The sequence below is a fragment of the Symphalangus syndactylus genome, chromosome X (assembly GCF_028878055.3).
Source record: "Symphalangus syndactylus isolate Jambi chromosome X, NHGRI_mSymSyn1-v2.1_pri, whole genome shotgun sequence".
In the NCBI taxonomy this organism is placed as follows: Eukaryota; Metazoa; Chordata; class Mammalia; order Primates; family Hylobatidae; genus Symphalangus; species Symphalangus syndactylus.
The window spans coordinates 152,460,136-152,475,145 of record NC_072447.2 but is presented as its reverse complement, the minus strand read 5'-3'; positions in this window follow the sequence as shown (position 1 = coordinate 152,475,145).

Genomic DNA, 15,010 nt, shown 5'->3' with positions numbered 1-15,010 from the left:
CATGGACATTTATTAGTTCCCCAAGTTAATACTTTTATAGTTTCTTACGCCTGTCTTTACTGCAGTCTCTGAACATAAATTGTGAAGATTTCATGGACACTTATCACTTCCCCAATCAATACCCTTGTGATTTCCTACGCCTGTCTTTACTTTAATCTCTTAATCCCGTCATCTTCGTAAGCTGAGGAGGATGTATGTCGCCTCAGGACCCTGTGATGATTGCATTAACTGCACAAATTGTTTGTAGAGCATGTGTGTTTGAACAATATGAAATCTGGGCACCTTGAAAAAAGAACAGGATAACAGCAATGTTCAGGGAACAAGAGAGATTACAGGTGCCTGCCACCACGCCCAGCTAATTTTTGTATTTTTAGTAGTAGTAAACTCTGACTGCCGGTGAGCCGGGCAGAACAGAGACATATTTCTCTTCTTTTGAAAGCAAGTGGGAGAAATATCGCTGAATTCTTTTTCTCAGCAAGGAACATCCCTGAGAAAGAGAATGTGTCCCTGAGGGGAGGCCTCTAAAATGGCCGCTTTGGGAGTGGCTGTCTTTTATGGTCACAGCTGTGGGATGAAATAAACCCTGGTCTCTCATAGCACTCCCAGGCTTCTTAGGACGAGGAAATTCCCATCTAATAAATTTTGGTCAGACCAGCTGTCTGCTCTCAAACCCTGTTTCCTGATAAGATGTTATCAATGACAATGCCCGCCTGAAACTTCATTAGCAATTTTAATTTCACTCTGGTCCTGTGGTCCTGTGATCTCGCCCTGCCTCCATTTACCTTGTGATATCTTATTACCTTGTGAAGCATGTGATCTCTGTGACCCACACCCTATTCATACACTCCCTCCCCTTTTGAAAATCACTAATAAAAACTTGCTGGTTTTGCGGCTTGGGGGGCATCATGGAACCTGCCGATATGTGATGTCTCCCCCAGACACCCAGTTTTAAAATTTCTCTCTTTTGTACTCTTTCCGTTTATGTCTCAGACCAGCCGACACTTAGGGAAAACAGAAAAGAACCTATGTGAAATATCGGGGGTGAATTTTGCCTGATATTTTAGTATTTGATACTTTAGAGAATAAAAATAAAAATTAAAAAAGTAAGCTAGAGTGACTATATTACTTAATTTTTTACTTTATAAGAAGGACAATTGCCATGGATAAATAGGGACATTATGCAATGATAAAAAATAGTCACTTAACAAATAAGACATAATAATCCTAACTGTTAATTCACATAAAAGCAGAGCTTCAAAATACACAAAACATCATCTGATGGAACTGAAAGGACAAATAGTCAAATCTACAATCATATTTTGATACTGCAACACTCCTCTCTGAGTAAATGATAAATGAACTAGACAGAAAGTCCTCAAAGTTATGGAAAGACCTGAACAACAAAATGAACCAACTCGAGCTGATTGGCTTTTGCTGAATGCGCCACAGCAAAGCAGCAGAATATACAGGATTTTCAAGTATATGTGGAAGTTTTACCAAAATAAATCATAAATCAACCCATAACTAATTTAAAATAATTGAATATGTACAAAGTATGTTTTTAAAATCTGTAATGGGATAAAATAAAAAATATAACAAATGAGATACCTGTATTTTTAAAAATAGTTTTAGTGATCCATGTTTCAAAAAATTCTTGAGGAAAGTTAGAAAATATTTCCAAATAAATTAAAACTTAAATGTCATGTTTAAAAATTTGTGGAATTCAGGTAAAGTAGTGCCTATGTCATTAAATGCTTATATTAGAATGTAAGAAAAGATTCAAATAAAAAATCTAAACTTTGATCTTATATAATGAGAAAAGAAAAGTAAATTAACCTGAGGCCAACAAAAATATATGGATGATACCCAGCACTTTGGGAGGCCAAGGCGGGTGGATCACGAGGCCAGAAGTTCGAGACCAGCCTGGCCAAGGTGGTGAAACCCCATCTCTACTAAAAATATAAAAATTAGCTGGGCATGGTGGCGGGCACCTGTAATCCCAGCTACTCGGGAGACTGAGGCAGGAGAATCAGTTGAACCTAGGAGGCGGAGGTTGCACTGAGCCGAGTTCATGCCACTGCACTCCAGCCTGGGTGACAGAGCAAGACTCCATCTCAAAAAAAGAAATATATGTATATATATATTATATATATATACGTATATATGTATATATACATATATAATATACGTATATATATTATATATACGTATATATATAATATATGTATACATATATTATATATATACGTATATATAATATATATTACATATATATTTTATACATATATATGGATGATATAGATAGGAAAATAAAAAATTTTAGAAATTATAGAAAAATAATAAATGAGGTTGATGGAACTAAATTTACTTTTTAAAAAAATTTTTGAGATAGAATCTCATTTTGTTGCCCAGGCTGGAGTGCAGTGGCACGATCTCAGCTCACTGCAACCTCTGCCTCCCAGGTTCAAGTAATTCTCTTGCCTTAGCCTCCCAAGTGGCTGGGATTGCAGGTGCCCACCACCACGCCCGGCAAATTTTTTAATTTTTAGTACAGACAGGGTTTCACCATGTTGGCCAGGCCAGTCTCGAATTCCTTACCTCAGGTGATCTGCCTGTCTTGGCCTCTAAAAGTTACTTCTTTAAATAGATAAGACTAGTTGAAATGTCTGACGTCAATCTGAGAATTTTTTTCTAAAAGTTGTTCAGAAGCAATGACTTTAAACAAAGCTTCAAATAGAGGAAAGTATATGTAAACTGTAATTTTCTTGTGATAACACTCTTCGTTCTTTAGAGAAGATTCTGAGAAGACAAGATTCTCCTTGAAATTTTCTTAATTTTTAAGTGCCTACTATGTGACAGATTTTTTTTTTTTTTTTTTTTTTTTTTGAGACACAGTGTTGCACTATTGCCCAGGCTGGAGTGCAGTGACATGATCTAGGCTCACCACAACCTCCGCCTCCTGGGTTCAAGTGATTCTCCTGCCTCAGCCTCCTGAATAGCTGGGACTATAGGCGTGTGCCACCATGCCTGGCTAATTTTTTGTATTTTTAGTAAAGATGGGGTTTCACCACGTTGTCCAGGCTGGTCTTGAACTCCTGACCTCGTGATCCACCTATCTTGGCCTCCCAAAGTGCTGGGATTACAGGCGTGAGTCACCATGCCTGGCCGTGACAGATGTTTTCAAATGCATTAGCCCATCCGATTTGAAGAGCATCCTGTAAAGGTCAGCAGAAAGAGTTCACCTTCTTCGCTCCATAGCATTTACTGCACTTCCTTTTGCAATGCCATCTATCATCTCAGGAGGCTGAAGATTTCCTCCTTCCATCTGATGCAGGGGCAGAATTTTGCTCAGAGTCTTTGATACCTTCCACATAACCATTCTTGCTTGAACACCTGTACAGGTACCACTAGTCACACTGAAAGCCAGTATGTTCCTGGGGAGAGATGCCAGACAGGAGGCAGTGGAAGGCTAATTATCTTTTCAAATTCTAGCTGGCATGTCAATCATGGAACCATTTTTCACCTCCTGAGAGAAGCCCAGGGTTTGTAGGAATTCAGACTCAGTTGGTTGCTGTTCCTCTTAGAATTCTTATGAGGGGATGGAAGTTTTGAGCACCTAAAAAAGCCTGTCCCTTTGTTTGCCCGTTCAGTCCCCAGGTTCAGATAAGAAGGTCATTAAAATCATACTGCAGATATGCTAGTGACTGGACAAACTCTCTGTCTGCCTTCAGGCATGTACCCTAAGAACCAGGAAATTATGTTTCAAATCATACTCTACTTGCAGCCCACTGGGAAAACAAACAGTATGCAGAGGATTCCCTGGAGGGAATACCAAGTGTCTAAAGTTGCAGTCCAGGGTGGCTGTGGCTGTGGCTGTAAGACAAGACCAAGGGTGTGCGGTGGCAGAGTCAAGGGACTTTTGCAGGGGATAGGATTACTCCATGTCCCAGGGAGGGGAGGTGATTCTGCACAGCCTCCAGGGGAGGCAGCGTTGAAGACCAGACAGCAGGCCAGTTCCCCTAGTCAGAAGGGAGGGCACATGAGGGTGACTGAGAAAAGGTGCTGTGACACGAGAAACTGTCGGGGCCAGAAACAAATCCTGGGAGTGTACTTGTCCCATGTGCCCAGGAAGGACAGGAATGCAAGATGTGGATGAGCACTTGAAGCCTCTCCCACAACCTAATGAGCACCCATAGTAGGTGCTCAACAGAAAGCATTCAACAATGAGCTCCCAGGGGACTTACCACATGCCACCCCCTAATGGTGTTTGATTCTCGTTGTCACCTTTGTAGACCTGCTTTTAGTACCTTGGTCTCAGGTACTTTCTGTCACCTGAGAGACATGGTGCAGTGCTGAGAAGATGCAGTCAGGAGATGGGCCTCAGGCTGGGGGGAGGGGGAGCAGCATAGGCTCTGGAGGAATTCAGACCAGGGGTCTTTCCAGCCCTGTCCTTTAGTAGCCACAGGATCCTGGGAAATACTCAAGCCCTGTGAGCCTCAGGCTCTACGTCTGTGAAGCAAGTGTGATAAGTCCTTTCCACTAGGACTGTTGGAGTGTGTGCCATGCAAGTGAAGCACCTAGCTCAGGGCCTGGTGTAAATTACAAGTTTAAAGAATGGTGAATGGCTGTTTTTTCCTATATTATTTTACCCCAGGCCTTAACACTCTGGGATTTTGTTGTTGTTGTCATTGTTCTCCAGGACTTATCAGATAATATACAGCTCAGTAAGACATGGAATAATCAGTCAAAGAATGAAGTTTCATCTATAAAATTCAGTCAATATTTCCTCTTAGAGGACATACTTCAAACTTTGGTTGTTGGGGAGTTTTCCCAAGCCAGATGCAGCTCGCAGCTCCTAGAATTTGAGTCAAGGACCAACTCCTTCCTTCTCTGCCCACTGCTTTTCCATCCAAACCACTATTTTCTTTCATTTCATTGCCACCGAAAATCTAGCCGTTGCTAAAAATTAGCCAAATGGCACTTGAGATGACCTAATTAGAATGTCATTTTAATAGAGTCAGCTTTGGCTCCTAGCCAGGCAGAAGAGACCTGTCCAGTGGCTTCCGGGCCTCACTTCCAGGGATATTCACCCTTATCTCTCAGAAAACACTTGCAGATGATGCGTATCCATCACCTAGCTCTTGTGCTGTGTTCAACCTCACTGGAACAAGAGCACAGGATGCTTTCCACTCCTGCCCCAAATGGAAACTCCTCTCTGCTTTATCCACTATTCAAAAGGAACTGCTGAGCAGTTTTCTATTCCAGGCTTTTCTCTCATGCCTGAGAATCTGGCTCTGGCACCACACAGCTTCATTACAATTAGCTCCCCCAGAAGGAACTACAGTTTCCCAAAGTCCAAAAGGTTTTGGCTCAGGGCATGTACACTCAACTATTAATACTCTCACCTGTTGCCCCACACCCTCACCACTCTCTTATTTTCCCTCCAGATCTTAGAAGACATCTGGCCACTTTAATTCTGTGACTGCAGATCCTAGACTCCACCACCCTAAGGTTAGGGGTGGATCTGGCTTACCTTAGCATCTCTACTACTAACCTCAGCCTTCCAAGTAGCAGATGCTCGATGAATGTTTTGAGAAAAAAATGAGCCAGTGAGCAGGGGGACCTAATTATTCATATGTAATTCTCTTGCATGATCGAATAAGCCAAGCAAATCTGGTAAGACTTCAGGATAGTGGGTTCCCTCCTGGCCCAGGGCAGGTCTAAAAATGCCGTCCAAAAGCCAAGTTCTGGAATCAAGAACCCCAAAAGACAGCTTGGTTGTCTTCCCCACTGTGGGTTCTAAGGGCCCTCACTGAAACCAGTTATGTGAAACCAGCTGGTAGTTTTCCTGAACCAAATCTTGTGGAAAATAAACTTATTAGGCTGTCCGCCAGGCACAAGAATTACCCTGTGAAAGGCATACTGGAAAACCTACCATCAGCTCCCCTCCATCTCCAGTTAGGTCAGCCTTACCAGATATTCTAGTACTAGAACTTCAGTTTGGCTGGGGGCTCTGAAAACAGCCCCTTAGGCAGGCTTCCCATGAGCTAAACCAACTGAAATTGAACAGACCAAAGAATGAGCCAGATGAGGAATCTACCCATTCTAACCAACCAGCCTGTTTGTCTTATTCATCCACGTACAACAGAAAGTGTTAGCAGCTGCACAGAGTCCTTCCTGTTGAGCTAGAAGGTTGCAGTTCCATGATCTAGTATCCCATCATGCGCTAAACTGAGGCAGGGAGTGAGGCCAAGTGGATCTTGAAGTCTGACTATAAAAGGGATCACTAGCAAAGTTTAAACAAACAATTGCATCAAGGATGTTTCTAAATTTAGCCACTGGGTGGATTAAAGAATGTCTTGGGTCATGTAAAGATATAGGTTTGGCATGGGACATCCAATGTTCTATGGAAGCTGATCATTGTAAAATTCTAACTACATGTCACCCTGGACCCACACAGGTCTGAACTGCGTGGTTCCACTTATGCATGGATTTTCTTCTGCCTCTGCCATCCCTGAGACAGCAAGAACAAGCCCTCCTTTTCTTCCTCCTCCTCAGCCTACTCAATGTGAAGTTGATGAGGATAAAGATTTTTATCATTATCCACTTCTACGTACTGAAAAGTAAATATATTTTCTCCTCTGTATGACTTTCTTAATAACCCTTTCTTACCTCTAGCTTTCTTTATTGTAGAAATATAGTATATAATACACTTAAAACACAAAATATGTGTTCATCCATAAGATTTCCAGTCAACAGCAGGCTAATAGTAGTTATGTTTCTGGGGAGTCAATGTTTATACACAGATTTTTTACTGCAGTGGGAGTCGGTCCCCTTAACCCCCAACTCGTTCAACGGTCTAGCATACAGGTGTTATCTTGCCAAGTGAAAGAGGGAAGCATAAGCAAGAAAAAATTAAGAGGGATAAGGATGTCATTGTGAAAGGGAGTCTTGTTTCAACATCTTCAGAGAAGCTGTCTACAGGATGAAGTCATCGAGTTCTCATTCTGGCTTATAGCTTGAAAGTCTGGTTATGGCTTCAAGCATTGTGGTGAACTCTCTGAGTGGCTCACACATCACGCAGGAGGGTTGTTTCTTAACATTTACATGAGATGTCGAGCTGCAGCTTACAGAGGACCTGAGCAGTTCTTGTTAGTATGAGACTTGCAGCCAGATAATGCAGAAAATTAGAACAATTTAGAATCATGTATGGCCTGCAATTAGACTCGAAAACAACGAACAGAGCTACAAGCTAATAACAAGTATACCATAGTTTTTTAATTTTCCTGAAACTTAATTTTTCTCTCTTCTATCTGCATTTCTATCAAAGATAACTAGAGTAAGACTATTTTTATAACAAGTTTAGTCTCATCAAACTTAGAATGGTTACTTACGTAAGTGCAGCAAGGATCCATTAGCCACATAGGCTCTTTTAAAGTTTGCTTTGTTGGAACTTTTAGGGAGGATTCTCAGATTTCAGTTTTCAAAGCCGCTTTATGCTAGGAAGCCAAACCAAGGTGGACTTCAGACTTTGTCTGCTGCACCTATAGATTTGGGTGAATTTCTCTCTTCTTGGGGTCCCCCAAATATTTTGAGGTTCCTGGGCTTTCCAGGAAGTGACTTTTTTTCTCACTATAAATCTGGGAACACTTAAAGCCATGCATTCTATGGACATTCTCAAACATGGTATCACAGTGACAACCTGGGTAGTATAACTAGTATTCCCGATTGCATCCTGTTATAAAGAGAGCAGATTGTGATTGAACTTATGCAAACAACTTTGCCATAAAATCCAGAACACCCACAAATTGTCTCTGGGAGGCAAGTTTTACAAAAACCTTTTTAGAAATTTGTGTGCATGAATAGGCATCCATGTAGGGGCCTATTTCGGAGGGCCTAATTTTTAAGCGCATTGTTGGGATGAACAGTATTGTTCATCTGGAATGTTTCACATGATGGCCATTGTAAGTCTAAATTATCCTTATGAAGATTGCACCTTTTTGTAAAGGTTTGCTGATTCTGCTGCGTAATACTTACACATATAGAAAGCAGGCATAGCCAGAAGGTGGAGTACACAGTTGTCTGGAAAGCAAGGATGCCATTTTTATGTTGACTCAGAGATAAGATCAAAGTCTAAGAAGGAAATGCCATGGGATTGGGTCCTGGTTTGCTTTCCAGTGAACCTTGCTGCATGGATGCTGTCTTGAGGCTGACGGTGACATGGTATTTAACTTATTTGTTTCGTGACCAGCTGATCCTAACACAGACGTCTTATTTTTAGGTGGTGAGTGCTCTAATCGCTCCTAAGTTCCGAAACTGGAGCCACCAGTCAGTCATGGCTATGGCTCTGAGCTTCCCCTGACTAACGTAGCCAGTGAATCTCTCCTACCAAAGCATACAAGCAAAAGAAACTGGAGAACCCACATCCCTGCAGATTTCCAAAAGCCAGAGTCACACACTGCATGTGATAATTTGCTCCTGCCATCAGTTACCTTTAAAACTACATGTATTGTCAGTGACTTGTCAGCCCCCACAAACCCCCAGGTCATGTTCTCTCTCACAGGACAAATGAATCCTGGAATCAAGAGCCAAAAGTATCAGGGGACTCAATGCAAAAATCTGACCCGAGAAGAACTTAGAACCCTTGTGTCTCTGTGAGGGTGAGAGGGGCCTCCAAAGCTGTCAGCAGCATCTCCCCTGCATTTCTCAAGGGGTCTCCAGAGACATCAGCTGTGTCTTTTGGGTCCCTTCATGGGTTGCCAGAAACTGCCAAGAGAATAAATAACATCAAATACGATTTGAAGATCGAGCTGGCTTTTTAAATTTTTTCGCAATACTAGAATTGGGCAACACAACATTCTATAAAATAAAATGAGTGTTCCAATGAACCGAGCAGAGGAGGTTGGCTTCATAGGCAGAACACTGCTAAAGAAAGCAGAAATAGGAAAAAAAAAAAAAAAAAAAAAAAAAGCAGATTGGTCAAATTTACTTTCCACTTAGAGTTAAAGAAGAGGAGACTTCCTTACTATGCTGACTCAGGTTAATTGGAAGATTCTGCACTTTTTTTTTTTTTAATTGGCCCCTTGGAAAGTCCTGGATGTGTATGTGGCACTCAGCACAAGTGACCATGTTCTGGTTGGGTGTGGTCAGCTGGGGCTTAGGGCAGAAGGCTAGTCCACAGAAATGGCCTCCCCTCCCCTGAAGGTTGTTTCACACAAGTCCCTGAATTAATGAGTCTTGCTAAAGGAGGCTGTGCTAGCTTTCCTAAACAGCCAGCTTTCGTCCCTTGCTGTAGACAGGGACACTTGGATGCTTGCGATTTCCACTGGTTGTCTTTTCTACAGCATCTTAAAAGCCTTTTGTGGGAAAGTTTGTCTGTGAGGAAGTATAGTATTAACATCATTCTCAGTCAATAGTGCTTGGATTTGCTTTCTCTCTCTCTCTCTCTCTCTCTGTGTGTGTGTGTGTGTGTGTGTGTGTGTTAAGCTTTTCAAGTATGGAAACCAGAACATGTCTCTGTAGGTGATAATTCTTGCCTCTTGGGGTCCCTGGAGAAAGGAAGTCCACATGGAAAACAGAGGCAATCTTCAGGTGGAGATACATCCTCAGAGATTTAAAAGCAGTTTTCAGCCTGTGTTATATACACTTACCAAAGATGACCTGTGTGTCATCCCTAGGCTGGATGAAGGCCTTGGTTGTCGTTTAGACATGGGATGTTGCTGTTGATTGGCCTTGAGGCTTCTCGGCTATCCTGCAGTACCGCTCGTGTTTCTCTACTGTTTTTCTTCACAAGACTGAGACCTGTTGGCTCCGAAGCCCACCAGCACAAAACTCAATTTTTCACGTTTGATCATTTGAAACATGGTACTGCCAAGCAGCTGGTTAGGCATTCAGAGCCTACCTGGCTTCCATACCCTGCTAAACTTCATCCCACATCTGCTAACCATAGATAAGATAGAACCTTGTGGTTAGGAGACCTCAAAGCCACTTTGTCCAGCTACTGAGACACATCAGCTAGACCTGTAAGGCCCTTATCCAATTCCCACCACCTCCAGCAGTTCTCCTGCCTTCCTCCATGTCTGATGGTGACCCCTGAACCGTAAACTCTGGACAGCCCTCTGCTCTGAGGATATCCCCTCCCCAGCACCCTATCCAATCACCACCCAATAAAGCTGCTTTGTGTGGTACAGCCTCTGTTGGTCCTATCATTTTCCTTGATCAACCCCCCAGGCCCACACAGTGTGAAATGAGCTCTTATGAACTCAGATATCTGACCCTTAGAGGCTGATGATTGAGCTGAGTGGCATGATTTGAGGGGGTCTGTTTGGACAAGACCAAAAGGCCTTAGGAAAGCACACCAGGCAGGCGTCTCACGGGGACATGGAATGCTGCTGTTGTCTGGCCTTGCCGCGTCTCGGCTTTCCTACTGCTAAAGAAAACCTCTTGATTGTTTTGGAATTCTGAATTCACAGATCTCAACAGACTGGGCTTGACTCTAAGCTAAAACCCAAAGTGTCCACCCTGAGCTGTTTCAGACTCACCACAAGCTGTGCTGGACAGAAAGTAGGCATTGCTCAATGCAATAAATTAGTCTTTGACACTGGAATCTTGATTGTTCTGGGCCCTACTCCATGGGTTGTAAAACTGTTGCAACCTGCATGCAGCCCTGGGCCATCCACATCTCTTGCAGATGCCCATGATTTAGGGCTTGTTCTCAGGTGGGACCCACTAGAGTGGGACTGCTCATGGGCACTGTATTTCTGATTCAGGCGGGTTGCACTTCTAACCAGTCATGGTGGCCAAAAGCTGAACATCGGGAGAGGACACCCCACAGAGACTGTGATCCCTCTGCCCACTCATGACAGATCAGTCTTGAACCCCCTTTCAGGGATGTCCACTGCTGGTGACTCGTGTTTGACAACCTACATCAGTTACATGTTGGTATAGCAGATGGACAGCCTGACTTTACTTCCTCTCTCTCCTCCTGGTCCACATGCCAGGCAGTGGGGTTATCAAACGCAGCTATGCCCAGGAAGGGATGAGTTTTTTCTGCTCTGCTCACTGCATAAATAGGCGGGATGGAAAGGGATATGTAAACCCATTTTGAAATCTTTTCAAAATGCAGGATTTTAAACATGATGGGTTTTTCTGTTCACATCTTGTTTTATGACAGTGTTTTTGTCCCTGTTACATACAGCCTTGCTAGGCGAGAAAGCCTGGGAGAAGATATGAGAGATTGAGGGAATGTAAAGCTTTTATTACTGAGTGAGCCACGTTGATTTTATAAGGGTGGAGAAAAACACAACAAGATATCTGTGGAGGTGAGAGGGAGAGCACTGTGGTCTTAGTGTTGCAGAACTGTTCCTGGAAGCTTTCCTCCCTTTCTGAAGGAAAACTCCCCATGCTGCCTTTGCAAGCTGCTGCAAGCTCTGTGACCCCAAACTGATGGCTTCACCTGAGCCCATACCTGACGCCATACCTGACCCCACTGACTAGGGGAGAGAGGCGGTGGCTCCAGCCCCTCCATGTTCCCCACGGAGCACCTGCAGTTGTCATCCACACCAGTCATGGACAAGCCGAATTGTTTGCAATGAAACCAGAGACTGAACTGGATTATGTGGCCTGTGCTGGATACCCCATGGCTGGCAGCAGCTGCCACAGAGGAAGGCCACAATGAGGCCTTGATGTCCTGTGCTTCCTGACTTAGGTACACTCTCTTGGGGTGCCCAAACCATGGTACACTTGGTGTGTGCAGGGACACCATGTGTGCCCTCATGTATTGTACATCCTGTGTACTCTGCCTGTCATGACACTGCCTCAGGCCTGGATGACTTTCAGATCAGCTCCAACTTACTGGCCAGAGTTGTGTTCTACCTGAATTGATGCCCTTGGCTAGGTAAAAAGAAACCATTTGTACTAAAATTTAAGGAGGGAGCCATGTGGTTGTCTAAGATAGTCCTGTGTGGTTAATGGGGTTTGTGTTGACTGGTTCAATCCAGGACTCCTAACAGGCATAAGTGATATCTGTATGCAGCTTGATTTCACCCTGCTGTGTCCGGTCCTATTGATAATTTCCTGTAATATGCCTTGACCAATGAGGTGCGCTGTGCAGAAAAGACTGCACACAGCAGGCTTCATTGCTCTACTTAGAACAGCCTATTACTTTCAATGTTGTCCATTGGCTGGATTCTGAGGACTTGGATTTGGGAGGGATTTCACTTTTCTCAGAACTCATTATACCTAAACTATGTATGGAAACAAAAAGCTGCACAGTGCTTTCCTCCTGGGAGTCTGGAATTTTGGTCCATGCCTGGGAGAACTACTTGTGTGACCAGCCCAAGTTCAACTCATGGGTGATGAGGTTTTACTGAACTCCACTGGTTGGCAGCATTTTACATGTGTGGTCACACCTTGTTGTGAGGGAATTAAGTGCATTCTTTGTGACCCTACTGGGAGATGAGATGACTCTGGAAACCTGTGTCTGGTCTCCTGCACTTCTCCCTGTGTACCCTTTCCCTTTGCTGACTGTGCTTGGTATCCTTTCACTGTAATAAGTTGTAGTATGGGTAGGACTATATGGTGAGTCCTGTGAGTTCCCCGTTAGTGAGATACTGGACCAGATTTAGTGGTTTGGGGTCCCGCATTTGGTCCATATGCCCCATATCTGGCACATCCATCCAGCCCCTCCATCTCACACTCCAGGAAGTTCAGATCAGGACACTACTGAGAGGAATCATAATGGACAAGCTTGCTTGAGTGTTTCTTAGATCTCAGGGACTCTTCTCAATGCTTTTTAAAACATCTAATATATATGTCATCACTCCCCGTTGAGATAGATTCTATCGTTCCACCAATTTTGTGAAATAAATCCTTGGTTTTCTCTATGCAACTTTTCTATAAATCCAAATCTCTTCTCATATCAAAAGTTTATGTTTCTATAAAGTAAATGGTACCAGGAGGTTTGGGCAAAGAAACTAGAAGTTGAAGTAAAATCAGTATGGTGGTAAAATTTTTGTGCTTTTTTTTCCTCCTCTATCTCCAAGACTGAACTCAAAGGCTGCCCAAATTTCTAAATTGCACATGAGGTGTGGACAAAAAGAGTTTTATGGAAAAGGTCTCTGTCTATGGTCCAAGAGCTAGGAAGGCAGGCCCATACAGTATACAGGGAATGAGGGAAAGAACATTTTGATCCTGCTGGGCCAGCTCACAGATTAGCTCCAGTCCTGAATCTGTATCCTGTGGCTGCAGCATCAACCACAGCTGGAAAAGCATCTAAAAATCTCAAGGAGGGGAATCCTACTCTCAAACAAGATATTTTGTCCAAAAAAGTGTGAGAAGATTGGAAGGTGGTAATGAGTAGCACTTTTGCAGGTCTCAGCCCAGGGCACAGGCCAATAAAAAGACTGAGACTTACTCATAGGTCTGTGGAACACTTCCTCTTTGCCACATCTTACCAGTATGTCAGTAGGACTCCTGTGTAATAGCAGGGGAATAGCACTGAAACAACTTCATATCTCAGATTTCATTTAAGAATAAATATCTAGGGAAACTCAACACAAGAACAGAAAGTTTAACCTCTGAAACCTATGGCTCCAGGAAACCATAAACACAGTTGTTCGCCAGTGCCGTAAAGAAATAGCACTTGAACGCTATTATTTAGTAAGGCCATTTTTACTTCCTGCAGAAAGGGTATACTCACCAGCAGTTTTGCCATGAGAATACACCAAACAAAGGAGACAGGGTCATTTATAACCTGACATGTCCACCCTACTGCTGTGTCTGGTTTCCATTGGCTGGAATGGGACCTCACATTCTGTATTTGTCCTGAATGGCTAGCAACTTAGGAGTTTTTAAAAGAGGCAAAGGTAGGCCGGGCGCTGTGGCTCACGCTTGTAATCCCAGCACTTTGGGAGGCCGAGGCGGGTGGATCACGAGGTCAGGAGATCGAGACCACAGTGAAACCCTGTCTCTACTAAAAATACAAAAAATTAGCCGGGCATGGTGGCGGGCGCCTGTAGTCCCAGCTACTCGGAGAGACTGAGGCAGGAGAATGGCGTGAACCTGGGAGGCAGAGCTTGCAGTGAGCCGAGACTGCGCCACTGCACTCCAGCCTGGGCGACAGAGCAAGACTCCGTCTCAAAAAAAAAAAAAAAAAAAAAGAGGCAAAGGTAGAGGAGAACAAAAGAAGGAGGAAGTAACTTGTGAAATGCTGAGAAAGGTAAAAACACTTTTAAATAAGGAAGAGGAACAGGCTATGACCTCATGCTTGCTTGGACCAGTATAAGCATGCCAGGGCAAGGATTTAGGAGCACAGGTCTTTGAATAAATTTTGCTTCTAAGAGAAGTTACTATTTATTTCTAATGAGATTGGAAGGAAAGTCTTTGAAGATGAACCTCTACTTTACTTTTTATTTACAATGTTCAGTTCACAGAAAAACTGGATGATACCTCTGTAGCTTTAGCCAATATGTTTACACACAGAATTTCCTTTACAATTAATGTTTCAAAACTTGCTTAAACCTTTAAAACAAAATTTTTTTAACCTTTTAATGTAGGTAAAAATCCACATCATTATGCCTCCATATAATCCTTTTACCAAAGGTATATTTTACTTCCCTTATACACCTTGCACATAAACTGTTTCTTCAATAGTTCTACATTCAGGAGGCCTAATTACTTTTAAATTATACAACATTTCTTGTGTAAATTCCCTTTTATAACTTTTTTGCCACAACTTTCACAGACAATTCTTCCACATGCCTCAACTGTCTGACTTGTTGCAAACATCCTTTTCTTTAAACAACCAGTTAATTTATTTTAGGACAAGAATTTACCATGTAACATTATTTTTACATAAATTCCCCCCTACCCTTTTTTTCCTAAAGATGATAACCATTCTTTTCCAAAGCGAACTTCCTTCATGTCTGTGGCCTAGACTGCCTAAGGCCATAAGATTAGAAGTCAGGATAATACATGTTACACTGTTAACTTTTAGCAAACTTTACTTTTG